The 27263-nt window shown below is 51.3% G+C and overlaps 1 protein-coding gene across 4 annotated transcripts in view; it reads left to right on the top strand.

Moving 5' to 3' along the window:
* SSBP3 (single stranded DNA binding protein 3) overlaps nucleotides 1–27263 on the top strand; it is a 164635-nt gene that overhangs the window by 58254 nt on the left and 79118 nt on the right. The gene's annotated exons all lie outside the window — the stretch shown is intronic.

Genomic DNA, 27263 nt, shown 5'->3' with positions numbered 1-27263 from the left:
TCTGCAAAGATTAAAGTGAATGCCCTGACTTACGTCTTGTTGTTCTGGCTTATTTCCTAAACATGTCCCTGCCCCCAGGAGGTCAAGTCCAGGAGGGAGTATCTGTTCATTTGGCTAATCAGTCAGCCCATCACCTGACCAAAGATACCTACTCCTGAGGTTCTAGATGGTCCATCTTGAGATCTTCAACCCTGTGTGGCCTGTAGCTTCCCTTCTAGGCGGCTTGTTCGCACACCTGCCTGCCTGTGGGTCTCTGACTCTACCCTCAAGTTGGGAGCTCTTGTAACTGCTCTCGCCAAGAACTACTTTCTTTCCCTTGGGGAGAGGGAAATGGGGTGTAATCCTTACTCCAAATGCTAGAGTCTAGGACGGCACTGCCAGGGGAACCAGGCGTGTGTGGAGCAGACAAGTGTGTATAGAGCTATGGTTTTTAACCTTTATGGGCCTCTAGAGCCCCGTGAGGCTGATAAGATCTGGTGCCCTCGCCAGCCCCACACGTTCACATGTACAAACAGCTGTGCGTGATAAGCCCAGGGGTTTGCAGACCCTTTGAAGCCCATCCCTGAGGCCCTTCAGAGGCAGCCGTGTGCCCTGCCCTCCCCTCTGCCATCGCACGCCGCTGTGGCCCTGTTGCATCCATTTTCCCTTCTGTAGGACAGCCAGCGATAGTGGCCTCACACTCAGGCTGTTGTGACCAGGACCGTGGTAGTTCTAGTTGCCCACAGACGGTTGTTTCCAGAGTCCTCACCCTGACCTAGTGAGGGAGGTCCTACCAGCCCCATTTCAGAGGTGAGAAAATTGAGGCTCAGAGAAGTGAAGCTCGTGCCCAGGGCCATAGAGTGAGGGTCAGCATTGGAACCCAAGCTCTGTGACTTTAGAACAAGTGCCAAATGGCAGATTCGCGTCCAGGTACGTAGTAGTAGGTGCTCAATAAATAAATAGTAGTAAGAGTGTTAAAAGCGACTGAGGGTAAGGGCACAGGGCATGGCCAACCTGTTGGTTATGGGGGACTCCCCTCCCCCACAGCCCCCTTGTGTCCTGAGTATCCTCTCGGTGCAGGATCCCGGGCTCCGGGGTTTACGGGTGGGCGGGCGGGCGGAGGCGAGCGCAGATCCGCCAATCCTGGGAAACGTGTAAAATCCTGTTCCTGAAAACCGGCCGGGTTCTCCGAGTGTCCCGGCTGGCATGTTTTGCTAGTCACGAAACATGATCCATACGCTGTATTTTAGGACTCTCCATCTGTCGGCATTGTGGCGGGGGGGTGGGGGGTTCACTTGAGAGAGCTCAAAGCCTGCCACTCAGCTGGGGTCGAGGGTTGGGGGGGAGAGATGGGCAAGAAGGATCTGTGACAGCAAGCAGATCTGCTCCTCCACAGAGGGTGCTGTCTGCTGCGTTGGGGGGCCAGGAGCCCAAGAAATGGGGTAGATGCTGATGTCTTATTGGGCAGCAGCATCGCAGATCCCTTTTCTCATCACATCACTCCTTTTTCAGACAGATCTCCACCTGTTCCTTAAGCAGACTGGGGTACAGGGAGGTTAAGTCTCTTGTCCAAGCGTTTAAAGCTGCTAAGAGGCTAAGCTGAGATTTGAACTTAAGGCTTTAGGCTCTGTCTGATGCTCTGTCTGACCTGAGCCTGTCTTCCTGTGTCCTGGGCTCTCCCGCTGGAGATGGTGTGGGGCGAGCGGGAGATGCTGCCTGGGAGTGGGAGGCGGTGAAAGGAGGGAGAGGGTGAGCCTTGCTCTCAGACCCACTTTGCAGGGCACGCCCCAGGCTGGCCCCGGTGCCCCCACCCCTCTGGTCTGCTGGTGGGAGAGGAAGACCGCTAAGAGGGCTATTGATCCACCCTCTCCTCTCAGCGAGGGCCATGGCACATTCAAGCTCTCTTTTTAAAAATGCATTAACCTGACCGTAAGCAGGCCCCGGTTTAAAAATAAACAAAAATCAGACAAGAAGCAAAACAAGTGGGAGTGAAGGCAGGGCTGGGGCAAATCCTTAGGGAAACGAAGAGACTGTTGGAGGGGGTCCTTCTCCCCATTGGTGCCGGGTCCAGAGCAGGATGCCATGCCTGGAACTCCGTCCGCGTTGTCTCGTTTTGCTGTGCGCTGGGCCATCTGCATCTCTCCTGGAGCCCTCTGTGCAGAGGAAAGTTACCCAAATCCAGAGGTTCTCCTTGCGGGATGGGGGCAGAGGTGGGCTAGAGCATGGCAGCAGTCTGCCTTGCCGGCCCCCACCCGGGCAGTCTGGTTTCTGCTCTTGCCCTTGAGCCGCACTGGCTTCTGGTTCCTCAGAAGTGCCTCTGCACGTGCTGTTCCTCTGCCTGCTGCATGGAAGGGGCGTCCATCCCTTCCCTAACACCTGCCTGCCCTCGTCTTTCAGATCTCAACCTAAAGGGCTCTTCCTGACCCTGGTGGGTCAGGGCTCCTGTTAGATACTCCTGAGTCTCCCAGTACTTCTCCTTGTAGCTCTTACCCACAAGCATCATAAAAGATTAACTCTCATTTTATAGCATTTAGGAATGAAGCTTGGGGAAAGCAGAGACTGGTCTATCCTGTTTGCTAAATATTCACTGCCCAGCTTGGCACCGTGAAGGGATAGTAAATCCTCATGGGTTGGGTAGATGGTGGATCAGGGTCTATTCCGTTTGGCCCATCGATACGGTTTGGGTGAGAGTGTGGAGGATAACCGTTGTAATCAGAATTTATTGTGATTTTCTAATGTTCCTCGAGGTGTGGGCCCATTTTGAGGTCAGGATATGGTTTCAGAGAGGGCCCCCCAACCCTCAAAAGGACGGAGACTTCTGCCAATAGAGCAGTAGCTTAGGGTACGGCATCTCAGAGCTGGTGCCCCTCAAAAGTTGCCCGTTCCCTTCGTGAGTGGAAAGACATGGAGCCAGCGAACAGAAGGCACCTGGCCAGGATCACACAGCAGAGCCTGTGAAGGCTTTTACTTGGGCCCCAGTTTAATTGTTAAAAGGTGATTAATCAAGCGCCAGGTACCTACTGGGGGGGCATCCTTTCGCTGCCCCATGTGGTGGTGCCAGTTCGTGGAGGAGGAAATAGAGACTTGGTGAACTTTGGTACCTGCTGTAGAACACAGCAGAGAAGGCACGGGAACTCAGAAATCTCTCATTCCATAGCCCACTGTGCCTCCGAGCGAGGAGGCCTTGGTGACAGCCTTGGGTCTCAGACTGGCTCTGGTGGGGAGGCCTTGTCTCCTCCTAGCCACGGGAGTCGTCCCCACTTGCAGGAGCCTTTGTTGCTTCCAGCCATCCGGGCTTGGGGGACCCATGGCTCCCAGAGACCCCCCTCCCTTGTCCCCAACCCGGCTCACCTCCTTTTTCTGTGTCCTCTTCTCTCTCCTTCCCAATCGCTATTTTCCTGGGGATCCTGGGAAGGTTCTGAGGGTGATGAAGCAGAATTTGCTCCATTCTGGGAGTAAGTTTCCATCATCTGTGGCTAAAAATAAAGCGTGTCCTTGCTCCTCACTGCCTCTAGGCTTTCTTTTCGGGGTTTCGGTAGCAGCCGCTTTTCCACTTGGCCCCTCTCCCCGTTGACTCTCAGCAGGCATGGGGAGTCCCACAATTGGAGGACATGGGTGGGCTTGAGCCACTCATCTCCCCCTGAGAGCACAGCCCCCCTGGGGCCTTTCCAAGGAAGCGCTCTGCTTCTCTGTGGCAGCAGACAGCCATGTGGTCGGCCAGCCGCTCTGACAAGTGGCCGCCCAGGGAGGCCGACTCCCTTTGCAAATATTACCGTAGCCGAAGAGACAAGCCACCTTTAGAGGACTTTCTTTATGCAGCCTGCTTCTTTTTGATATCTGGAATGCACAGCAGCAGGAGAGAGAAATTAATTTGTTCAATTAATTTTGTAAATATTGACCAAGCAGAAGTTTTATGCCAGTCACATGTCAGGGAGCTGAGGGCTTCCCAACAGGCAACATGACACAGTCCTTTACTTGAAGGCACTTACCTCAGAGTAGGGGGAAGAAAGATGTGAGCTTTCAGACAGAACCAGAGCAGGGGGGGCCACAGAACCCTGCTCCCCACACCACCCTTCCTTCTAGAATTCACTGACAATGTCTAAGAGTGGGGAGCTAAGAGCTGAACCCTCCCTTTAAGGCAATTGCAGTTCTCCTCTCTCCCGGTAAATATATACATACATACATATTTAGTGCTTGCTGTGAGCTTGGGCTGGGCATCCTGCTAGAACTTTACTTGTTTTTATTTCCCGGGACGCAGTGTACCTCTGTAACTGCTATTCTTGTCCTTATTCTTCAGTTGGTGAAACTAAGGCCCAGAAAGGTTAATTAACTTCCCTAGGATCCCATGGCTAAAATGTTGCAGAGCCCAGATTCAGATGTAAGCAGATTAATTCTAGAGCTCACTCTCTTAACCACTAACTGTATAGACCTGTCCACACTGAGAATATGGATCTGTCAAGCATCCACTGTCTGCCCAGCATGAATTACCCTAAAGAGATGCTTTCTGTTAAAAAACCTTCACTATGTTTTCCATTTGGTCTTTAATACTCCTGGTAACCCTGTGGGATTGAAAAAGCCCACTCCCACCCCTAGCTCCATTCCTCCCACCCCTGCCCACCTCCCCGCTTTAATCCAAGGTCTCTGTGGAGGGCACTGTACTGCAGAGGCTGGAATCCATGTTGTCTCAATCCAGAGCCTCTTGGGGATTGAAAGGGATCCTGAAAGCACTCTGCACCGCAAAGTGCCCCTGAATCGAAGGGCGCAGGAGAGAAAGGGCCTGCGTAGAACGCCTGCTTGGAGCACCCAGCTCGTGCATCATGCCTGAGGATTTCTTGCACGGTTGTCACAGTCTGGTTTCAGGTACCTGTGAAAAATTATGGTAATTAAAATGTAATTTGGAATCCCCTGTTGGTTCTCAGCAGCTGGCCCAGATGCAGGAGGCTGGGGCTGTCCAGGCTGGAACAGGCTGAGGCTTGTTAGGGGTGTCGCTTCGCTCTGCCCTTTGTGTTGCTGGGTAGAAGGGTGGGGGCACGAGATACAGGAGCTATTTTTACATCATTCACGTCATGTTCAGCATTACTGGATGTTTGTGGTTGGGTCCCTGTTTAGCCTCAGCCGGGAAGCGAGAACTCCCTTGGCTGCCTGAGTCTGTATGGAAACTCAAGCTCATGCCCCTTGGGTGTATATATATGTGTGTGTGTGTGTGTGTGTGTGTGTGTGACTCTAAAGACAGGAGGATCCAGTGGATGTGCCATCTCCCAGGGTAGTTCAGATTTGTTTTTTTTAAGGCTTAGGTTTTCTAGGCTCCTTCCTGGGGTGGAGGGGGCAGTGTAGATAAGAGGCCATGGATCCTTCTATCCCCGTATTAATTCAACAGATGGTTTTTCAGTTTGAGGTATATGCTAGGTCTTTTTCAGGTACTTGCAAAGTGAAGTCGAATAAAGTATTATCCCTCAAGGGTTTTATAGTCTAGTTGGGGAAATGGAAAATAAACATTTGCTTTAGCATATGCAAGTCAGGCTTCTGTGCCAGGCTCTGTTGGAGGTATTGGGGATCCAGTACTGTCATAGTAAAGGCTTAGGAACATAGTAAGGGGCTGTGGGAACACAGAAGGAGGGGTGCCTGGATCAAGCACGTGGCCAGACGAGGCTGCTGGAGGAGGTGGTGAGTTGCAGGAGTGGACCTAGTGAAATGGGGGATAAGAGGTTTCAAGTATGTACTTTGGGTTTATTTGCTGTTGAGCTTTTTTTTTTCTTTTTTAAAAGATTTAATTAATTAATTTCATTTTTTAGCTGTGCTGCATCTCCGTTGCTGCATACAGGCTTTCTCTAGTTGCGGTAAATGGGCTGCTCTTTGTTGCAGTGGGTGAGCTTCTCATCACAGTGAATTCTCTTGTTTCGAAGCACAGCCTCTAGGCATGGGAGCTTCAGTAACTGTGGCTCTTGCACTCTGGAGCACGGGCTCAGTAGTTGTGGCACATGGGCTTAGTTGCTCCGCAGCATGTGGGATCTTCCCTGACCAGGGATCAAGTAACCTGTGTCCCCTGCATTGCCAGGTGAACTGTGAACCACTGGACCACCAGGGACACCCCTGCTGTTGAGCTTTATTTGTACAGTCATCCCTGTGTATCTGCGAGGATAGGTTGCAGGACTCCCCTGTGGATACCAGCATCCACAAATGCTCAAGTTCCTTATATAAAAGGGCCTAGTGCAGTTGGCCTTTCCTTATCCACAGATACAGCCAATCTGCGTACTGCAAGGATGAGGAACCTGTGGCTCTGGAGGGCCAAGCATATACCTGTGTGACATTATGGGTGGTGATAGATTATCCCGTACTCAGTGGAGATCCTGGGATTTTGTTTTTATATCCAAATGCCCAAATGTTTTCAAATGTTTTTGAAAAGTTTGAGAAAAAAGCACTGTATGTCAGCTAAGCCTTTGTTGCTTCAGAGGTTGGAGACTGGTGGCCAGTCTCGGCCACGCAGAGCCTGCCTCCTCTGGCCTCTTGGCACTTCTACCCTCTTCTTCTTAAGGCAGGCCAGAGTGAGGTATTACACAGCGGGAGTCACGGCACCCAGGTCCCCAAACCCTGGGTCGTGGCCTGGCTGATGCACAGGGCCTTGAGTGTGTGTGCCAGGGATGGGCATGGGGTCCTACCTGCAAATCCTGCTGATGGGTGTGTGGCCCTGGGGGAGGAGGGTGGTTGGCAGAGCCGCTGTTCAGACCAGCTGTGGAGTCTGTTGCAAAGTGGAAGTACAGAGAGGCAGAGTGCTCACCTGAGGCTGCTTCAGAGCAGGGCTCACACCTGGCATTTGGCAGAATACGTCCTGATTCAGGGTGCTTTTCTCTTGCGCTCTTTGTAGGCGTTCGTTCATCCAGCATAGGTTCATCCTGCCTAGCATCTCTCCTCTGCCACGCCCAGGGTGGAGTGTTGAGGAAGCCAGTGAATTGGGTACAGCTTTGCCCCTAGGGTAGCTCCCAGTTCTGGGTGGTCCTCGCCCAGGTGGCCACAGGCAGAACCTGACATGTGCCTTCTGGGACCTTCTGCTAATAGCCATTATGTCTGGAGCATCCCCCCCATCCTTGGGAGCCACATGCTGCCACTGCAGCATGCCAGGCCCTGTCCTTGGTGCGGGATTATTTGCAGTTAGTATTCCAAATGTCAAGTTCCCCTTGACTTGAGCTGAGCAGACGAAACAAAATGGCAGGCAGATTAGAAGGGACTTGAGAAACCTTTCAGGATTTGAAAACCTTCCTTTGTTGATTTTGAAAAGCTGATGCACCCGGCTGCTCCTTAGAGGCAGGGGCATCTGTTAGGTGCCCACTGGCTCCCTGGGCCCGGGAGCGCCTAGCCAGAGCTGCTCTCCCGTGCGGGCACTTGGGAGCTTGGGGAGTCCACCGAGCTTGCTCAGGAATCGAATCCAGTCCCTTCTCCTGGGGCTGCCCAGGTGGCGCTAGTGGTAAAGCACCTGCCTGCCAGTGCAAGAGACTCGGGTTTGATCTCTGGGTTGGGAAGATGCCCTGAAGGAGGGCATGGCAAACCACTCCAGTATTCTTGCCTGGAGAATCCCCATGGACAGAGGAGCCTGGCGGGCTACAGTCCCTAGGATTGCAAAGAGACGGACACAACTGAAACGACTTAGCACGCATGCACCCTTCTCCTTGGAGCAGAGGGAAGGTATGTGGGGGCCGAGGAGCTGAAGTCCCTGGGGTTTCAGGAAGGGTTTGAGTGGGTCACCCAAGGTAGGGGAAGGCCATGTCAATCAGTATCTGTTTAATCTTGACTCATGTTTGCCTTGCCTGCTGCTAAGACTGGTAGGTAAAAGGAAGATAGATGGCCTACCATATTATAGTCCCTCTGATTGAATGGTGAGAGGTTTAAAAAGCTAGTGCTCACACAGAGGTGTGGAAGTACCTGGCTAGAACCGGGAGTGTCATTGCCTTCTTTCTACCGCATGTGGTAGCTGAAGCTCAGAGAGGTTAAGTGGTCTGTGCAGAACCACACAGGAAGTGGTAAAGCTGGAATTTGAGTAGTTTCTGTGGCTCCAGTGCCCGTGCTTGTCCCATGACATCACACTGGCTGCTGCTTGGGGTCCTCCCTTCTGGTGAGACTCATTTTGCCTGCCCTTCCCCCAACTGCTTCCTTTTCCTGCCTGCATTCTCCAGGAATCCCTCTGTGGGTGCTGCCTCATCCAGCCTGGGAGCAGGAGTAAGAGCTGAGAAGGAGTAAGGTTCTGAGACAGAACCCAGCCACCATTTGCTTCTTTGCCACTTTCCAGGGGACAGAGTGTGTGTCTTACTGGATCTTACATGCAGACTTGTTTACTGGAGCAGGCAGAGGTGGGACTAATGCCTCGCTGGGCTGCTCAGGGTCCCAGTTTGTGAGTTGTTGTGTCTGGGATCAGGGGAAATAGACTTTTAAATGGCATGAAGCTCTGCAGTCTGCATGGGCAAAAACTTGGGTGGGCAAGTTTTCAGGCTGGCCTTGAACCCCAGTCTTTTTGAACCCCCATTTTAAATTGGCCTCTGTCTCCCACAGCCAGGTTCTTGTGTGGCTCACAGTCACCTGGCCCCAGAGTCTGAAGGCTGTTTTTTGCCTTTTGTCTCCTTTCTCTTTGCACACTTATGGGCAAGTGCCTTTTATTCCCATGGAACGTTGCTTTCTCAGTCTCCATCCTGGAAATATTGCTGGAATGTAATAAATCTGATTGTGTTTATGTTGAAGAAATGAAACACATTACTGTGTAGGGAGGAATGCAGGAGAGGCCTTGCAAGGGGGCTGTGTTTATGACAACAGTTTGCACATGTGGCTTTATTTTTGAAATCATGATTGCCCCCCCCCGGCCACTTCCTTGATGGAGCTCTGGTAATAAATGCTGTCTCTTGCATCCGGGTGTTAGACAAACAGAGGGCAGAACTGGCCAAAGCCCTCTCAGCTGTGGCCATCGCATTCTTAGTTCTGAGAGCCTGGCTTCTCTGGACTCTGCCATTTCTCAGGGTTTGCAGCCCTTCTGGGGACAGCGCCTCTGTTCTGGTTGAGTCAGAACTGATTAGTGAATCCTCCTGCTCCCATTCAGGTTGGAAACAACAGGATGAAATTTAATAGGCATCAATGTAAAGTCCCATACGTGAGTTCAGAAAAAAAAAAAGGCCCCAACTTCACAGGCACAGGATGAGGAAGCTTTGTTTGAAACAGTGAGCGAGAAACTGACCCTCGAATGTACCCGACAGTTGGTTCTGCGTGCCAGTGGTTGGCCATCAGTGAAAGTGATGCAGGCTCACTGAACGAGGATTGTGTCCATAAGGAGAGAGGGATGATGTTGTTCTTGTTAATAATTCATAATAACAGCTAGGTGCTTTACATGCATTATCATTCTATCTTTAAGTTCATCCTTTGAGGTAAGTCAGAGGATCTTCTCTTTTTTTTCGAAGAGGAAACCCAGGCGTGAGAGGTTAAGTTACTTGCCCAGCATTTTCACTGCAAGAGGGTGGCAGAACCAACTGGAGTCCAGAGCATGTGCTATTTGGAGTGAAGCGAGGGTCAGTAGAGGCTGGAGATTTTCAGTGAAGAAATGTTGAAGGAAATGATGGCATTTATCTTGAAAGCAGTTTTAATAATGTTTGACTTTTACATGATCCTCGCTGTGTGGCAGGCATCATTCTAAGCTGTCATATATATATATATGTATGTATGTATGTGTGTATGTATCTCAGTTTCATTATTATCTCTGCTTTATAGATGAGGAAACTGAGGCACGAGAAGTTAAGTGAGTTGCCCAAGGCGATTCAGCTTCTCAGTGTCTGGGAATCACACCCCAGTAGCATGGCTTAGTGCTCTTACTTTTAGCCCATGCAGCCTTGTGGAGATGGGTGGGGATAGTGGTAGAGGGGAGAGCTGACTGTGCTCTTTGGAGCAGCCTGTCTGCAGGACGCTGGCTGCTGTGTTTGGATCCAGGGCAGAACCAGGGCCTGCTAGTGGGTGTGTGCCTGGGAGAGGGTCAGCTCTCCTAAATCTGGACATCAGGTGCCTGTAGAGGAGCCCTTTAAGGGGAGGCAGTGAACTCCCTGCTGCTGGGTGACAGCTCACCCCCCAGGACTGCCTGCAGACGCGAGGATGCCGAAGACCACCTGTGTGGGGTATGAGAGGACCCCACCCCCGCGAACCACCCGTGTAGCTGGCCGGCTCCCAGCCTTTTGTTGAGGACAAGCCCAGCTTTCCGGGCACATCCCCCACCCCAGGCAACCGTGTGTCCCCGTGGACCGCTGGAGGGGAAGTGACCGAGTGTCCGCCAGGTCCAGCCTGCCCTGTTTAGGAAGCCCTGGCTGTCAAGCCCACAGAACTGCTGACGGAGGCACCAGGAACAATACTGCGTAGGAGGAGGCGTGTGCATACGTTTGCTCGCCTCCTGGTCTGAGTGCCAGCAGCAGTACACTTTTATTTTTCTCCTTGGGTCGCCTGCGGGCACCTGGCCTTGCTTTCTGATCCTTTTGACTCCCACTTGGGCCCCTCATCCAGCTGCAGCTTTGGCTGCAGGCAGGGGAGTCAGTCAACTGGCTCTGGTCCCTCCTGATGCCAGGGTGAGTTGGGGGCATGCTTGTGGCTTGCATGGCCCCCAGAGCACTTAGCATGGAGCCCCAGGAGCCTGGCGCCTCCTCATCTCAGGTCAGGAGATGGAGGCATGGAGAGGTGATGCGGGACCTACTGCAGGCCACGTAACCAGTGAGTGTGGCTGAAGCTGTAATCAGGTCCTGGTGACTTGAAACAGTGATCATCTTGTCCAGCCCTTTGATTTTACTGATGAGGAAATAAGGCCCAGATTTGCAGCTTGACATGGCCAAGGCACTGGCGGAGCAAGAAGTAGAACCCAGGTCTCCTGGCTCCAGATACTGTCTCTCCCCTTCTCTGCAGCCCGCTCCTCCACTTGGTTTCCGGGCCTCTCATTTCTCCTGCCGCCTCTCCTGCAGGGCTGGTGCAGTGACTGTGCTTGTCACACAGGCTTCCTTCCCCCCTGCTGCTCCCACCAGCCTCCTTGAACACTTGTGTCTGGTTATCCCAGTTGTCACTTCCTTTGCCTCTCAGGACTGGTAGCCACAGCTGGGTTAAAGGAATTTAGATGAGTGGAAGGAGCGTAGCCTTAACCAGGCGGCTTTGGGATCCAATCCCAACCCTTCTACTTGGGAGCTGTGTGACCTTAGGCAAGTTGCTTAACCTTTCTGAGCCCTGGTTTCTCATCTGGGCGATAAGATGATTTGGACAAGATAACCTCCAGTGGCCGTCCAGTCCTGTAGGTCTTTGACTAGTGGTTTTCCTGACAGTGAGTGTGACCCACGTGGATGTGTAGTTAGAAGCTCTTGGGAGGGGCAGGTGACGTGGACCAGCAGGATAAGGCCTGTGATGACAGGTGCAGGGCTTGTATCTGTTTAAAGTTTTGGCTTTGCTGAAGGAGGGCTGTTGCCCTTGGCTTTAGGTGCTGATGATGGGTGACTGAGGCAAGGACCCCGCCAATTTTCATCTCTTCTCTACGACTTCTTTCTCTGCACCTGTGCTGTGGGTGTGGACACTGTTTGTTCTTGGTGGCGACCACTCGGGTTAGAGAGGTTGCTGGAGCAGCTGATTTGCTTGGCCTTGGGTCAGCCAGGCACAGGCAAGTGTCAAATAGCCTTTCACCTGGATGGGATGCCCCTGGATTTTTGTCATGGGAGGAACTTGGGCCCTGTTATTAGGCCTGAGGGAAATCTCCTCTGCGTTGGCTCACAGGTGTGAGGTGCAGGGGAGGCGTGTCAGAGTAAAACCAGAAGCCTTTGGCTTTTTGTCACTGTGTTCAGTCTTGCAATTATGTTGGCTGTGTACATGGTTTTCGTTCTTTGGTTTTTGCCTTGGCTGTGAAGCTGTACTATTTTCTGAAGTAATCCTGTTTCATGTAACCTGAACCCAAGTATCTGGCCATGAAGGGCGAGCTTTTTTTCCCCTCTTCCTTAACAAAGGATATCCTAGACTGCAGCATCTGGAAATGATTTGGCATCTGGTTTAAGTTTGTGTGCGTGCCTGCACACACTTGAGTGACATAACACACCCCTACCCAGATGAGATGCCATTGTCTCTCTTTATACCTGTGCTTCTTTCTATACAGAGGACTTTACATAGGGAGGTTATTATATCAGGACATATGCTTATGGGTGTATGCTTGTATAAGCCTTTATTTCCAGTTAGAATGGGGAAGTTTTCAAGGGCTTGATGTATAGAAAAAGCACTTGCATTGATGGATATATTTTTCTTTGCAGTTTAATAAACCATTTAACAGTGCCTTCAGTTACTGTAATGAGCTGTTTCCTCATTATTCCCAGGCTCTGCCTTAACAGGCATTCCTGTCCCCACCGTAGCTTGGTGGCCCCCGACCCAGAGTTGGGTGCTCTAGAGCAGAGGTCTCCAACCACTGGACTGCAGACCAGTACCTCCTGTCAGGGCAACAGCAGCATTAGTTTAGAAATAAAGTGCACAATACTTGTAATGCACTTGAATCATCCCCAAACGATCCTCCCTGTACCCGGTCCATGAGAAAATTGTCTTCCATGAAACCAGTCTCTGGTGTCAAAAGACTGGGGACCGCTGCTCTTGAGAGATGGCATGGTTTGAGTTGCCCTTCTTTTAATGGTATCTCTTTTCTGCCTGGTGTTGGTGTGAGTGGGAGCCTGTCCTGAGGGATTTCTGGGCCCGTAGTGTCCTTCAGATTTGGGCTCTGGGAAGGAATGTTTTGACTGCATAGGGTTGGTGCTCTTAGTTGTATTGAGATTGGGCTGCGTCAGTAGGTAGAGTTCGTGTCCTCACCTTGAGTGTGCTAGGCAGAGAGCCCTGATACCTCTGTCCAGCCTGGTGGAGGATGGCCAGTGGAGGTGAGTGAGATGACCGATGATGGTGGGATGGTAGGAAAAGAGGATACCACACATCCCCTCCATGAACTAGGGTTTGCCCTTGCTCCCCTTTGCCCAAGGGACTGCTGGTAGGCTGATTTATAGTAATATCTTAGACTCAGTGCCAGGAAGATTTTGGTAACCACAAGGACGAATAAAACAAGAATGGTCCTTGGAGAAGCGGCACGTGGAGCTGAGCAAGGCTGGGCAGATGACTCCTGGGGCGTGTTATTCACTCCTCTGAGCTGCAGGTTAAGGTGGGGATGTAAGGTAAGTGGGGGATAGGTAACATTCCCTCATGGTCACCTCTAATCCTCGTTCACCTGGCATGAGTGCCCCCCTGGGGTAGCCTCCCTCCATGGTGGCAGCAGTTATATTTATTGATTTTTATTTTTTTCTGTTGACAGTGGAGTTGGCTCAGGTCTGATGAGGGCTCTTGAGAGTACTTTCTTGTAGTCTTTTCAGGTCTGCCCTCTCTGCTTTGGGAACTTCCTGAGAGGGGGATGATTCCGGCCCTCTTCCTCCTCTGGCTCAAGGGGTGGGGGCTGGGGTGTTAGGGACCAAATGATGATGCTTAACCCAGGGTACTTTTATAACCAGACCGTGCCCTACATCAGTATGTCAGGGCAGCAGGCGTCAACCCGGGTAGTTTGGGATGTACAGCCCTTTAGTGTATGTCGAAGCCTGTCCCCCAGTTTGTAGAACATTTGACCAAAATCCACCTGAAAAGCGATCCATGGTTTCTCTCCCCTGCTCACCCCAGCCTAAGCAGCCTAATGGGGACTGCGAGGTGAGGAGGACAGTCCACTAGGGCCGTGCTCCCCCAGGTCCCAGGGAGAGGGACTGCTGCTTTGTGCAGTGTCTGCTTCAGAGTCTTAGAAGCAGGGGGCTCTCGGCTTGGGCTTGGGCCTTGGAACAATCGACAGGGGGCTGGGTGCCTGCACTGGGTTGGGAAAATGTCCATTTCTGGTATACTCTCAGAGCCTGTGGTTTCCTTGAGGCTTTGTTCAGCTCCCCTGTAGCGTGGGGCCTGGGCTGAGCCTCGGGGCCCCCGGTGAGGTAGAGGCCCTTGACAGTGGGCCATGTGTGGACATAGGCCCTAGCTTGGCTGGCTGGCCTGCCACATCCAAAACATAACTCAGTATTGATTGTGCAGGAAGCCCAGCCTCAGTCACATGCAGTGATCCTCACTCCTTGAAGGGAGAAAGAAAACGGATTTGTCCCTGGTACAACATGGCTTGAAAAATGCATCTTGGTTTAAGATTCAGCTTTTTGCAGCATATTTTAAAATGTCAGAGAGATAAATATGCAGCCTTCCTAATATGTCTGCCTTGAACAGCCTTTAAAAAAAGTCTGCCATCCATCCTCAGGGTCACAGGTGTGTTCAACACCCCCCACCTCCACCCCGACCAGCACTCAACCCTCCTGCCTTTGATGGTGTGGTGTATCTGTCTCTCTTCCACAAGCAGAGTTTTGTTGGAGACTCAAAACCCCTCTCTTCCAGAAGTCCAGCAGGTACATTTGTTTCCCTAGTTTTGAGGCTGGTAAAGATGTACAGAGAGTCTCCAAACAACTTTTTGGAACTTTCTGTTGGACTTGGGAAGCAGGCACTGGCTTCTACCTGCTTCTATCAGGGGACCCTTTTCACGTCTCGCCAAAGGAGCAAAAGAGGGAAAACACATGCTCCGGCCACAGCCCTCTGAGATGGGCACGCACACGCTTCTGTGGGTGTAGAGCTGAGGAAGCTGGGCCTGGGGTGAGGGAAGCCCTGTTCTTGTGGGGGTGCCTTGGGCCAGCAGTTCACTTCCATGATTGGGGTAATGGCACCTTCCTAAGCTCAGTGCAGGTTTGGAAGGGGGCTGGAACACAGGTGAGGGAGAGGCTTCTGAGGGGTTAAATGGTCTGTGGGGTTTGTATCCCGTTGTCATTGTGTGGGGCTTTTATCAAATACCCGGGCAGCCCAGCTGGTGGAAGGGATGGGAAGAACCCTAGGGTTTTTCAAGATGTGACTGAAGATGTCAAGACATTGTTATGCCGGTTGAGAAACTTAAGATACCTCAGTGGCCAAAGCAACCGTCTGCCTGGGAGAGAGCTGCCAGGGGGACTTCTGGTTAGATGGATAGTTGTGCAGGGTTAGGCCTGGAAGGGGCCTGGAGGCGTGCCTCTACCCTAGCTTCCGCCATTATGTAGATGAGGAGATGGAGGCCCAGAGAGGGAAAGCGGCTTGGCCAAGGTCACACAGAAGATCAGCAGCCGTGCCAGAACTAGAGTCCCCCCACGACCCTGGTCTCTGCATTTCATCGCCTAGATCTGCTATCTCAGGTGGGCTGCGCTGGTGACGCAGAGGTCCTGGCCATGCCGAGTGAACGGAGCTCTGCCAGACACTGGGCTTCTGCAGGGCCACCTGCCCTGTTCTGGACAGTGGGTTAGATCTCTGGGGACCGTCCCTTTGGCATTGGGGACCTTGGCTGTGCTCATTGTTTCTCTGCTGGGTCCCCAGTGTGTTGCTGTCAGGATGCAGAGAGAGGATGGGCAGGTGGGAGGCCTCTCCCTGCATGGAATCTGCTTGGGTCTGAGGTCCAGGATGTTATGTGCCTGTGGGGTGTGGAGCAGAATGGGGAGACCCCGGGATGAAAGCCCCCATTCTCCCTCTCAGCCCCTCTAGTTGCTCTTCCACTTCCCCTGAAAACCATTTTGAGGATCATAACATTCATCATGAGCTTTATTATGGGAGACTCTTCTTCATGCTTAAAAATAAATGCTGGCATCCAGAACTATATTTGGTATATGGAAGTCTTTTGCATATAAATGTGCTTAAAGGACAACTGCCTTATTGAAGAAGCAGAGTGAGCCCCAGCTAAAGGGACAAGATGGGGTGGGTGCCGAAGGGACCCTGGGGTCTGCCTTGCTCAGGACAGTTGAGTAGTAGCCTTCAGTCCTGTTGAATTGGCCGTCCTTTCCCCAGGGACAATTGTAAAAAAGGATAACTGGTACTTAAAAATTCATAGAAAATGTTCTTATCACAACGTCATAATTGTTATGACTCAGAAAAGTAGAATTGCCATTCCACTGTGCCTGTCTGCCCTCACTTTTGTTGCCTACCGAGTCCCCAGCAGCAGCTGCAGAATCATAAAGAGAGAGGAGAGAGGGAGAGAGAAAGGAAGAGAGAGAGAAATCCAGGGCAATGCTTTATTTATGTTAACGGCTACATTTGACTTGAAAATTCTGTCCCCAGAGCCTTGAGGTCAGCACATTACAGAGTGATTGATGGCTGTCAGGGGCAGGCAGGGCGGCAGATTGCGGAGGGGAAGTGGACAGATGATGTCGTAGCTTTCGAGGGCTTAGCAGAACCCAGACCTTGAAAGGAACTTGGTGGAAAACAAAGCAGATGGAGAACTGCTGTGGCCACTGCCTGTCTCTTTATTCTCTCCTTCCTTCTCCTTCCCCTTTTCTGCTGAACATAGGCAGTGGGGATGGGGGGCACTCCACTCGCATCAGCATGCCCCAGCAGTATGGCTTTTGGATGGGACGCTGGGTAAGATCCTAGAGAGGCTGGACTCCAGAGGGTGCCCCCATCGCACATGTCTGCTTAGAAACCATCACGTCGCCCGTCGGTAAAAGCCCCGTAGTCTTCCCCCATCTTTTCATTGGGGCCCTGTCTCCTGAATCCGAAAACCAAACAGGGAGGACCAACTCTTGGGGCATACCATTCCCACCATCCGACCTGGGCTACTTCGGATTACATTTCCAGAGGGCTTCCCAGCTAACCCTTGTGTATTTTCGCTGGTGGGAACAAATGGTATCGGACTCCCAGGCCTGTTTACAGATGGGGAGACACGGGAGTGATGGAGGAGTTTTGAATTTTAAACATTAGCTAATGAAATTGCAGACGGGGGCACTGGGTGGAACGGCCTGGGTATTCCCATGAAACACTTTGCCGTCAGCTGTGAGGGAGAAGCCGGCCGGGCTCACTTATGTGCTCCACAAACATTTATGGAGCCCCATCCCTGTGCCAAGAGCTGCATGAAGTCAGAGGTCTCGGAGTCCTGCCTCTGGGTGTCCCAGCCCCGTTAAATAGAGAATTCGACCTCTGATGCCAACTGCGGGAGCACAGACGGAGCCGGATGGCAGGGACTTTCTGCAGGGGAGCAGGGCTCACTGACACCTCACTCAGGAGGAGGGCAGAGAGCCTGACCTGGCTAAAAAAGGGAAGGCGCTGGGGAGGGGGAGGGCATTCCGGCCAGATCCTGGGGTGGGGGAGGGTCCTGGGAGGCCGGAGGTGGGCCTGGAGCTCTGTGTCTCCCGCTCCAGAGGCCCCGAGCAGGATGGCGAACAGGATGGCGGGAGGCTGGAGTTCGTCATTTCCCCTGCCTCTGCCTCCCCCTCTCATGGCTGCTCCTGTGCAGTTGTGTCAGAGACAGGACTGGCTGTTCATTCATCCGCTAATTGTTTTGATAAGAGACTCTAATTATCCACTGCGATCATCAGATTACCCTGAGCTCCAGGAGGGAGATTTGAGTTTGAGCTGCTGTGGCAGCCAGCAGCAGCACACTCTCTGTCGGAAGGGACCCAGCGGTAGAGCCTGGCCCGCTGTACCTGGTTCCCAGTCGGTGCTCACAAAACCTTCTCATGAAGGAATCACAGGGGCCCCACCTGAAAGCGCAGCCCCTGATGTCAGGTAGGACTTTCCCTTGGATTATCTTTGCCACTGTGTTAAGTCCACAGATGAGAGGTTTGGTTCTGGGAATTTCAAAGTAAGGTGAGGAGTGTGGAAAAAACCAGAGAAGAAGCAGTAAATGTCTCTAATGAATTGACATCAGCAGTCAAGACAAATTCAAATACCTTTTTGGACCGTTTGATTAAGTTCTACTTACATGTGATTTTGGTGTAAAGAGAGCAATAGGCAAAAAACAACCAGGAAGGCAGATTATAAATTAATCCAATCATCCAGTCCTCCAGCAAAGGTAATGGGGAATGATGGCATCGTAATTGATCTGATACGGACGTTTACAGCATTGGAAGCCTCACAGTAAGGGAGCTTCGCGTCTCTCGGGAGGACTGACTGTGACCAGCCCGTGGAGAGATTTGATATGTTGTGTGTGACCTTGCCCCGAAGGGCTTGTCAGAAGAGAGGACCCACCCTCAGCTCCTGTGTTCAGGCAATGTCTATAGATCCGATGGAGCAGGAAAGCCTGATGATACTTGATCTAGAAAAACATGTTTCCGTCCTGCCTTCTCTCCATGGGATCAGAAACTCTCCGGAAAAAGGGCAGGCTGGGCTGTGGGGTCTGGCTGGGATTTGGAGGGGTGGGCAGGATGCCATTGCCCACATAACATTAGGTCCTGGTCAAGACACTGGCTGCCACGTGTACTGATGTCTGAGGCGCTGTCTTCCCACTGGTTCAGTGGAGACTCAGTCAGTGGTGATCTCTCAGTTTCCCTTGGCTCTACACTCTGAAGCTCCTTTATTCTTTTTTTTTTTTTTTACTTTATTTTTTAATTGAAATATAATTACTTTATAATGTTGAGTTAGTTTCTGCTGTACAATAGCGTGAATCAGCTGTAAGTATCCATATACCTCCCTCTGGTGCCTCCTTCCTGTCCCACCCTCCATCCCTGAAGCTCCTTTATTCTTGAACCGCTTCTCCCACCGAAGCAGAAAGCCAGGAGAGCCTCAGCCCAGTTCTGCTTGGCTCCCCGGTGCCGCCTGCTCCTCCGTACTTCCCTCCCTCTCTGAGGAGTGGGGCCGGCTTCCCGCCTGGAGTGCTCCTTTGTCTTCACATTCGGGGCTCAGCTAGCTGGGAAGTTTGGCAACATGTCAGGCCATATATCTTGAAAACCGCCCTCCAGAAACGACCTCGTTTAGCAGATTTACTGACGTATCGGGCCTGCCTGTTCTCAGGGGCCGCCATCCTAAATCACAGCAGGTCCACTGGACTTGGACGCCTCAACGCAGAACTTTTCAAAAAATTTCAGGCAGGATATATCACTGCCCCATTAACTCCCTACCATTAATCTACTCCTCCTAAAAACCTGGAGTTTTCCCAAAAGGACTGGAACGTGGTGAAAAACGGACCCATTTGGTAAATTCTGTAAATCAGGCCGGTTTTCTCCTCTTCAAGCAGAGGGCCTGCCTCTGTCTCCATGGTGACAGGATGCCTGCGTGCCACGTGGGCAGGTATGGTCTTTGGGGGTTTCCGGGGAGCATCCTGGGGATGGACAGTACTCTGCAGGGGTGGCTGCCTACTCTGACCTGTGGGATCCCTGGGTGAAGTGTTCTCTGGATGAGGGTTGGAGCCCACATCAGGAGCAGTTACAGACACTGCAGCAGAAACCTAGCAGGGGAATAGAGGCTGAGCCGGGCTCCAGTCTTGCTGAGCTGATGGGACCCTGCCAAGGACTGTCTGGGGGGACACATTCCTTCCTTGATTCTTCCCTGATCGTTGAAGAGGCTCTTTGTTGTGATGAGGCTTATCCACAGCCCCAGAGACTAGTGAGAGTCCACCTACACTTCTTTTTTTTAAGCGTATACACGTGCTATTCTTTCTCAGGTTCTTTTCCCATTTAGATTATTACAGAATACTGAGCAGAGTTCCCTGTGCTATACAGTAGATCCTTGTTGGTCCGGCCATACTTCTGGTTCCTATCACTAGAGACTTCTTCCTTTTGGAAGAAGATGATATCCATGAGCTGGGACTTTGGAGCCCATAGACCTGGGTTTGAACTCCAGTTTTCTTGGTCGGTAACCTCAGGAATTCAGGGGCATTTGAAAAAGGAAAGATACGTGATTTGGAAGAGAGGGGCCCTGGGTTGAGCAAAAGGAAGACAAGAAGGAATAATAATGGTCCCCAAGTCCCCAGTCTCTCCGTCCTCCACTCTGTATCTGAATGAGGATGAAGATCATTCTGCAGGCATGCTTGAGGATGAAATGAGTTAATTCTTGTAAAATGTTTAAGATAGTCCCTGTACAACACTGACTTTCTGTAAATGGTGCTCCATAAGTCTGGTGGGGACACATAGCATACCTACTGCACCCCACTTGCTTATCCTGCTGGGATGGGCCCACGCCAGCCTGAAGGAGGAGCTCCTCTTTTTCACGAAATCCCCGCTGCCCTCCCTCTAGCCTCTGCAGCCTCACTGGTAGAAGCAGCAGAGCTAGAAACTCTGTGTAGGTCAGGGCCTTCCCCTGCTCCTTCCAGAGTCCATCCTTTCCCCCTCAAGAACAGGAGAATTCTGTTAATTCAGTGCACGTCCCCACTGTCCCTGGAATCCTGGCTTCTGGAATCCAAGATGAGCTTTCCGCGCGCTAGCACCTACCGCCTCTGCAGGCCTTTACCCTTCCCTCTGCTTGCCTGAAGGCAGAAAGCACGGCTGTAAGGCCAGGAGCAGTCCTCTCCTGCCTGTTGGGACAGGGTCTGGAAAGCAGGCCGAGACAGGAGACTGGAGCACCCCCTTCTGCAGGGAAGAGCGGGAGCCTGGTTCCAGCAGCACCTTGGCATCCCGCCCTGCTGGAGGAACTGGTTTCCAGGGCCTGACTCCCAGCCCCACCTGCTGGAGGGGTTCTGGGGGCTGGGCCCGAGGATCTGGTCTGTGTTTCTTGGAGTAGTTTACTTTTTCCTCCGCCTTTGGCGAAAGTACCTATTATCTGTGCATCTCCTGGCCTTTTACAAAGCTAATTAAGCCCTAGAGGCAGAGTTTTGGGGCCTAGGTTTCTTTCCCAACTGAAGAGTTGTTTTTAGGTGCTCTGGGAGCTTAATTGACTTGCTCAAGGGGTGCCCATTGGTTCTGGGGGCTGAGGTGGGGGAGGGTGAAGGACCCTGAACCTCTTCCCTCTTGCAGCCACCCTCCCACCTCCTGAATGTTCTAATAATTCAAAGATCCTTGCCATCTCTTTGTCCTAGAAGCCTGAAGTCTCCTCCCGAGTTTCTTGAAATTCGTAGGTGAGGGTTCAACGAAAGACTGTGTGGAGTGTAAGTCCTTATTTATCAGTTTTGTCCCAGAAGGCAGAGATGTTCTAGAAGGCGTTTATTCCTAGCACCCTAGTAGCATATCTGGTATAGTTCTGGAGGAAACCAGCGATTGTATGGGGTACCTGCCCTTAGACAGGTGCTGTGTTGGACTTTCAAAGCCACCAGGTAATGCCAGTTGACCTGGAGATATAAGTGGATTGTTGGAACGTGGCAGAGTTGATTGGGATGCACAGGTTGGGGATGGAGTATGGTTGCTGACTTCCTTGGAGCCTGTCGGCTTGAGAAGATAGTTGCAATGAAAAAGTTGAGAGTTATGTTTTATTCAGGAGAAATTTCTAGGACTTAAGCTTGGGAGGCGGCATCTCAAGTAATCCTGAGAGAACTGCTTGGAGGTGGGGGGAAGAGGCAGATTGTATAGAAGTTTGCAACAGAGGGCAGGTAGTCTGAACATCAAAAGTATTTTTGTGAATTAAGACCAAATATCTCACATTGAAGAATTTAGTACTTTTCTATATGTGGGAAGATTCAAGAGCCTGGGCTCGCTGAAATCATTCCTTTCATGTGCATCTCAGCTATCTGGGGCGAGTATCCTGAGGACCACATCTCGAGTTCTTTGGGGCTCCCTGTAGGGAGTGGCTGCAACCTGATGGCTGCACAGGTATTCTCCTTCCCGAGTGCCCTGGAGGGCTGGAATCGCTGATGACTGTGACATCCTTGGTTATTGATATGGCAGGAAATACTTCATTTCTCAAGTCCAAAGCTTTTTTCTTCTGTCCTTCCTTGGAGAAAGGGCCTTCGTCTTCTGCATCTGTTCAGTGGACACCTAACTTGACTTGGCCTGGCTGTTGTTGTTCGGTATTAGGTCGGTGTCGCCTTACAGTTATGTGCCAGATACATTATTAGGTGGTAGTGATAAGACCAAGCTACTTTGTGGGCCCTTGAGGGCCCGCCTTCTGGCCCGGGGAGGGGGGGCAGTGCCTTAGTGTAGACCTGGATCAGAGTGGGCTGTCCCCTGTCTACGCTGGTGGGTGCTGGCCACGGCTGCTCATGCACGTCCACCTCAACCCACTGATGCATTCCACTTGCCTCGTGCCACATGAAACCTCAAGTCCACGAGATTCTTTAGTCCTTGTCAGTTCTGTTAACCACCTGTTACTGTCAGAACTGTCTGTTAACTCTCTCTTGCCTGGTCAGCCTGTCCCAACAGCCAGGGGCAGGGGTAGAGCAGAGACATGTGACCAGACCAGAGCCTTCCTGTGCAGTGATCTGGGAAGGCTGCAGCGAGGACCACACCTACGGATCTGTGCCCTCTCTCTTTCCCACCTGCAGCCTTGGATGTGGGGTAGACCTGCTAAGTTTTGAGTCCCAGGGCTTTGGAAGGGGCACAGTAGAGCAGTTGGCATTCTATTTTTCCAGCCTCTTTCCCAGCCAGCTTTCTGTTTTTATGTCTTAAGCCATCAAGCAATGCATAAAACTTTATGGTTTTACTCTCTTCCCTGCTTACCCAACTCCCTCACTGTATAGATCAAAGGACTCAGATTCCTCGCTTCTCCCAGTCCTCTACTGTGAGGGCCAGTCTTTCCGTCTGTACCCTGATGGACTCCAGCTCCCTTTAATTTATCCTGCCCTGACTGATTAGAACAGCGTATAGTAGACCCTCAAGGATGTTTGAATGAATGAAGACATCTTGTCTGCTCTCCTCATAGGAGTTCATTGTGTGCAAGCACGTGATAACATCCTTCATTTGATGTGCAAAGCACCTCTCAAGGGTCGACATCAATGCCCCCACTTTTCACAGGAGGAAGAGTCTGGGGCCCAGGCAGGTAAAGATGCCCAGGCATCTGTGGGATACTTAGGTAATGTGGTGAGAGCTTTCAGGATGGGAGCCCTGGGACAGAAGCCAGGGATGGACACCATCCAGTCACTTGACCTCAGGCAAGAGATTGCCCAACTTGAGTCCTCAGTTTCCTCATCTGGAAACAGGGTATGTGTGTTGGGGGGCCAGGGCGCTGGGATGAATAGAAACTGCCAGGTGCTGCCAGAGTTTCCTCTGAAATGCTCATAGGGCCCTGCTGCACCCATGTCTGTGTATCTCAAGGAGTCTCTTTCTTCTCTGCTTCAGGATGAAGCAGACTGTCCTTTGCCCACAGCCTCCTCCTCCCTCAGGCAGGACCAGAAGGGCTGATCATGCCACATGCCCTTGTACCGCAGTGCCTTTGCACATGCAGTCCCCTCTGCCCAGATTGCGGATGCTCCTTTTGCTTGCTTGGAGGTCAGGTGTCTCTTGACAACTGGGCTCTCGGTTCTTTTCCCAGCACATCTTCCCTGTCCCCCCGACAAGGTAGAATAAACTGCTCCTCTTGCCTGCCTTCCCTCCCTCCCCCCACCTCCTCCCTTCCTTTCCCAAATTTGCTGATTGAATGCCTCCTACGTGCCAGGTATCCGACAGGTTGCTTTAGTTCCGAGACAGCCTCTGGAGCTTACCTCTGTGGATTGAAGATATTTATCTGCTTGTCTCCCCCGCCCAGTCTCTGCCCCAGGTTCCTAGCACCTGGATGATGCTCAGGATCCTGACTGACTGCCCAGCAGCTTGGGTATTAACTTTAAAACCTGTTTGGTGTTGTCTTTGACTTCTTTGAAGTTGGGCCTCTCCCCTCCTTGTTTTTTTTTTTTTTTTTGGCAGTGTCAGCATTTCTCATCTCAGAAATTGTCTTTTCTTCCATATAACTTTTATTTGGTGCTTTCCACCCCCTCCGGAAGTCACTGATATTTGTGTTGAATCTCCTTTCCCCTGGACTGGAAGCCCCTGGAGAGCGCTTGAAGTCCTATTCTCTCCCACCTGCCTGGAATGAGTCAGGTTCCCGTATGGGAGTGGGTGGCAGGAAGCAGGGGTTGTTGCACTTCAGAGGTCTGGGAACTGACGGAGTCCCTCTTCTATGAAAGCCTGAAAAATAGTGAGGTCTGTCCAGACTGTGAGTTTGAGACCAGTCTCCTCGGCACTAATCTTTGTGGTTGGCTCTTTCCTTGGACGTCCCAGACCACCTGCCTTCTTCAAAGAGAAGGGCCAACAAAAGAACAATAAAAATACCGGAAACACCATGTCTTAGCTGTCCCCGCTTTCTTCAGGACCCTGTTTTACAGCCTAATAAATTGATGCAGAACCTGCTTTGGGCCATTTTTCCTGGAGGTGGTCATTGTCCCTTTGGAAAGCTGGCGCCTGCCTGGAGGATTGATCATTAACAAACTCAGGCATGGTCTGGGTAGTAAAGGCAAGTAACCCAGGGAGTGGGCTTGCACTAGGAAGGGGGATGTTAAGGGTCTTTACAGTAGTTGGACTAAGGGTGGGTTCTGTAGCAGGAAGCTGAGGTATGAGGCAGTGCCCTCCTTTCAGGAGAATTCCTGTTATGGGGGAGTCCTCAAGGATTCCCCTTCCCTGGTTTTTGTCTCCTTCCTTTCCAACAAAAGCGCGTCTGAGTACCTACATCGTGGCTGGTGTAGCTTGGCTGGGAGCTACACAGGGGTTTACAGTCCCATTCCTGGGATTTAATTTCGACGATTAAACAGCTACCACTCATGGGGACGTGGGCCTTGGTTCTGATTTAGTCCCATGACCTGGACTCAAGTCCTGCTCATTGCTTGAAAGCTGTGTGAGATTTAAATTGGCTCATCTCTGAGCCTGTTTTCCCTTCCAGAGGTTGGTGATGAGGAGGTAGTCCCTGCTTCTGCTTGTTACAAGGATTAGAAAGAGTGCGTATAGAAGCGCTTGATACTTACTTGGTGCTTATAGTGGTTGGTCCCCAGCTCTTTTCCATCGAGCACGATCTGCAGCAGCCAGTGCGGCACTGAGAACCTAGAATAGTAAATATTTGGCCACGGAATTGCAGTGTTTGCGAGCCTCGGTTTGCTCATCTATAAAATGGGAATACTAACTCATCAGGTTGCTGAGTGTAGAAAATGAAATCATAGGAGGGAGGTGCTGGGTATATCCTGGGACAGGATATTCTTATTTCCCATTACTCACTCAGTAAGTTTTAAGGAGATATTAACTGGTGTAGATCAGGTTAGTGCACGTAGTATAATAATCCAGAAATTTTTTACAGTGGGAGAGCAGAGGAGTGGGGAAGATTCCACACTTGGGCTTGGGGATCTGGAGAGGTTTCTGGGAGGTAGTGTCACCTGCTTCATCAGAAGGAGACCTGAGGGGTGGGGGAAGCCTGGAGACGTGGTCCTTCCCCAGCATCCTGTTCCTTTAAGCCTGGGCTTCCAGCTTCTCCACCAGGAGGTGAGACTCTGCAGAGAGCTGCTTGGAAAGCTTCATCTTCCCCCTCCCCCAAACTCTGGGGGTGTGAAGATGAACTGGTGTAACTATAGCTTGGTGTTTTGGTGTCTGTGAGAAAAGCAGAATTGGCTCAAGCTGCTTTCTCAGTTAAGGGGATTTAAGAAGGAAAAAAAAAAAATTAATCCAACCCTGGTGATCAATCTGACACCTTCCCTTTGAGCCCCAGATGGCTGATTGGGGTGGAAAGTTGGCCACTGCTGCTGTTGGAGAATGGAATGGTGCCTCTGTCTCTCTCTCTACTGAAAATGATGGCTTTCTGTACGCGCATGCACACTATTTATAAAGCCTGCCTGCCTGGTTTGGTTTTTTGGAGGATATTTCAATATTCCCAGAAGGTTCCTGTTGGTTAAATGTCATTCTTGGAGGTGTCATGTTAACAGGGCTGGAAACCAGGTCTGTCTGCCGTGGTTCCGTCTTCCCTCCCTCTTCTCCCCTTGCTGAAGTCCCTGGCCTGGAGACTTCGAGGGAGACATCTCAAAGCAGGTTGGAGACCCAGGTTTTTGTCTCCGCCTGCCTTAAGTCTGGTGTCCTTTGTCTTTTAAAGACAACTTTAGGGGAAGTTTGGAAAGTGAAAGGAAAACATTCACTCTACCATTATCTTATCACAACTTCTAGACTTGGACAAAATGCTGTCCGGGTCTGAGCATGTGTTTGTGGTCTGCCACTTTTTCTATTGATAAGCGTGTTTCCACTTACTCCTAATTATCCTCTAATGGCTGGCTTTATTTAACTCTTCCTCTGTTACTGGATATTCCTTCCTGTCCTCCCCCTCCGCACCCCGCCATCATGTATGACACTGCAGTGAACATCTTCGCATTTCATTCTGGATGGCTTCCTTGGAATAAATTCCCAGAAGTGGAATCACTAGGTCAGAAAGTATGAGCCTCTCCTTTCAAGATCCTTGTGTCCCTTTGCCAGATTATTTTCCAAAGCATCACCTTGATGTGTGCTGATGCTCGAATAGACAAATGGCTATTCTAACTGCACTTTTACTTGGACTGGGGATTATAAAACAAGTATTTAAAGGAAGGTCTCTCTTTGCCCTAGATGAAAAATTTTAAAACCCAGACTTTCCTACTTTTTGTACTAACTACCAAGTCCAGCTGCGATGTGCTCGCTCGCCAAGGGGAGCGTGGTGTGAGTCCTTTCTGTCCCCTGACGGCCAGGGATTCTCAGCCGCCCAGGAGAGAGCAAAGACGGGGGCTGGAGAGAACAAAGGTAGAGCGGGCGTGACCTCGTGTTGCCGCCTGAGTTGCCCGTGCCCTGGGGGATGGAGGAAGACCAGGAGAGCTGCGACCCGAGAGTGGGCACAGCCGGTGCTTCCTCTGTACAAGAAGGCTCTGGGAGTGCCCTGGTTCGTCTTTCTGTTCAACAGTATGTATGGGGCCTCATGGGCACCAGGCTCAGTGGGGATGGGGAGATGGATGAGAGCCAGCAGTCTCTCCAGGCAGACAGAATCACACAGGGAGTTTCTATAGGATGTGACAGATGGCTGGAGACGGTGCCATGGATGATCAGGGCCGGAGTGACAAGCTCTGCCGTCCTTTTGTTCTTCGGAGTTTCGACTCCCTACTCCCTTCTCCCTTCCCTGTGCGACGGGGGCTTCCCTTACCAACCAGGAAGGTTGGTCAGATCAACAAGTATCCCTGCCTTGTCCAGTGTTTGTTCTCAGCCGGCTTGCGACTGCATGGAATTCCCATGCTGGGAAGGCATGTTGGAAGCCAGCACCCCAGTCCCTACTGGGATACAGCCAGTGACAGGGTGCTCACTACCTAATGAGGCACTACTACTCCAGAGTCGTCTCTACTACTCCAGAGACTTTCTCTCTAGAGCCTTTGAAGGTCCTTTTTACGAAGGATCTAAAGAAAAATGTAAGGCTATAGAATATTTGTCTAGGGGAGCAGGATTAGAGGTTTCAGGCCCCAAGTCCCATCGATTTAACAATCTACTTAACAAATCTTTTAGTTTTTTGAGGACCTCAGCTCTTGGTCACACTGCGACATATATAGAAGGGTTCTTACACCCTTTTCCTTGTGGGTCTGCAAAGTGGAACGTCCTTTTTATTCA

This window comes from Ovis canadensis, chromosome 1 (genome assembly GCF_042477335.2).
Source record: "Ovis canadensis isolate MfBH-ARS-UI-01 breed Bighorn chromosome 1, ARS-UI_OviCan_v2, whole genome shotgun sequence".
In the NCBI taxonomy this organism is placed as follows: Eukaryota; Metazoa; Chordata; class Mammalia; order Artiodactyla; family Bovidae; genus Ovis; species Ovis canadensis.
The sequence above is the reverse complement of the archived record's forward strand: the minus strand, read 5'-3'. Positions and strand labels throughout refer to the sequence as shown.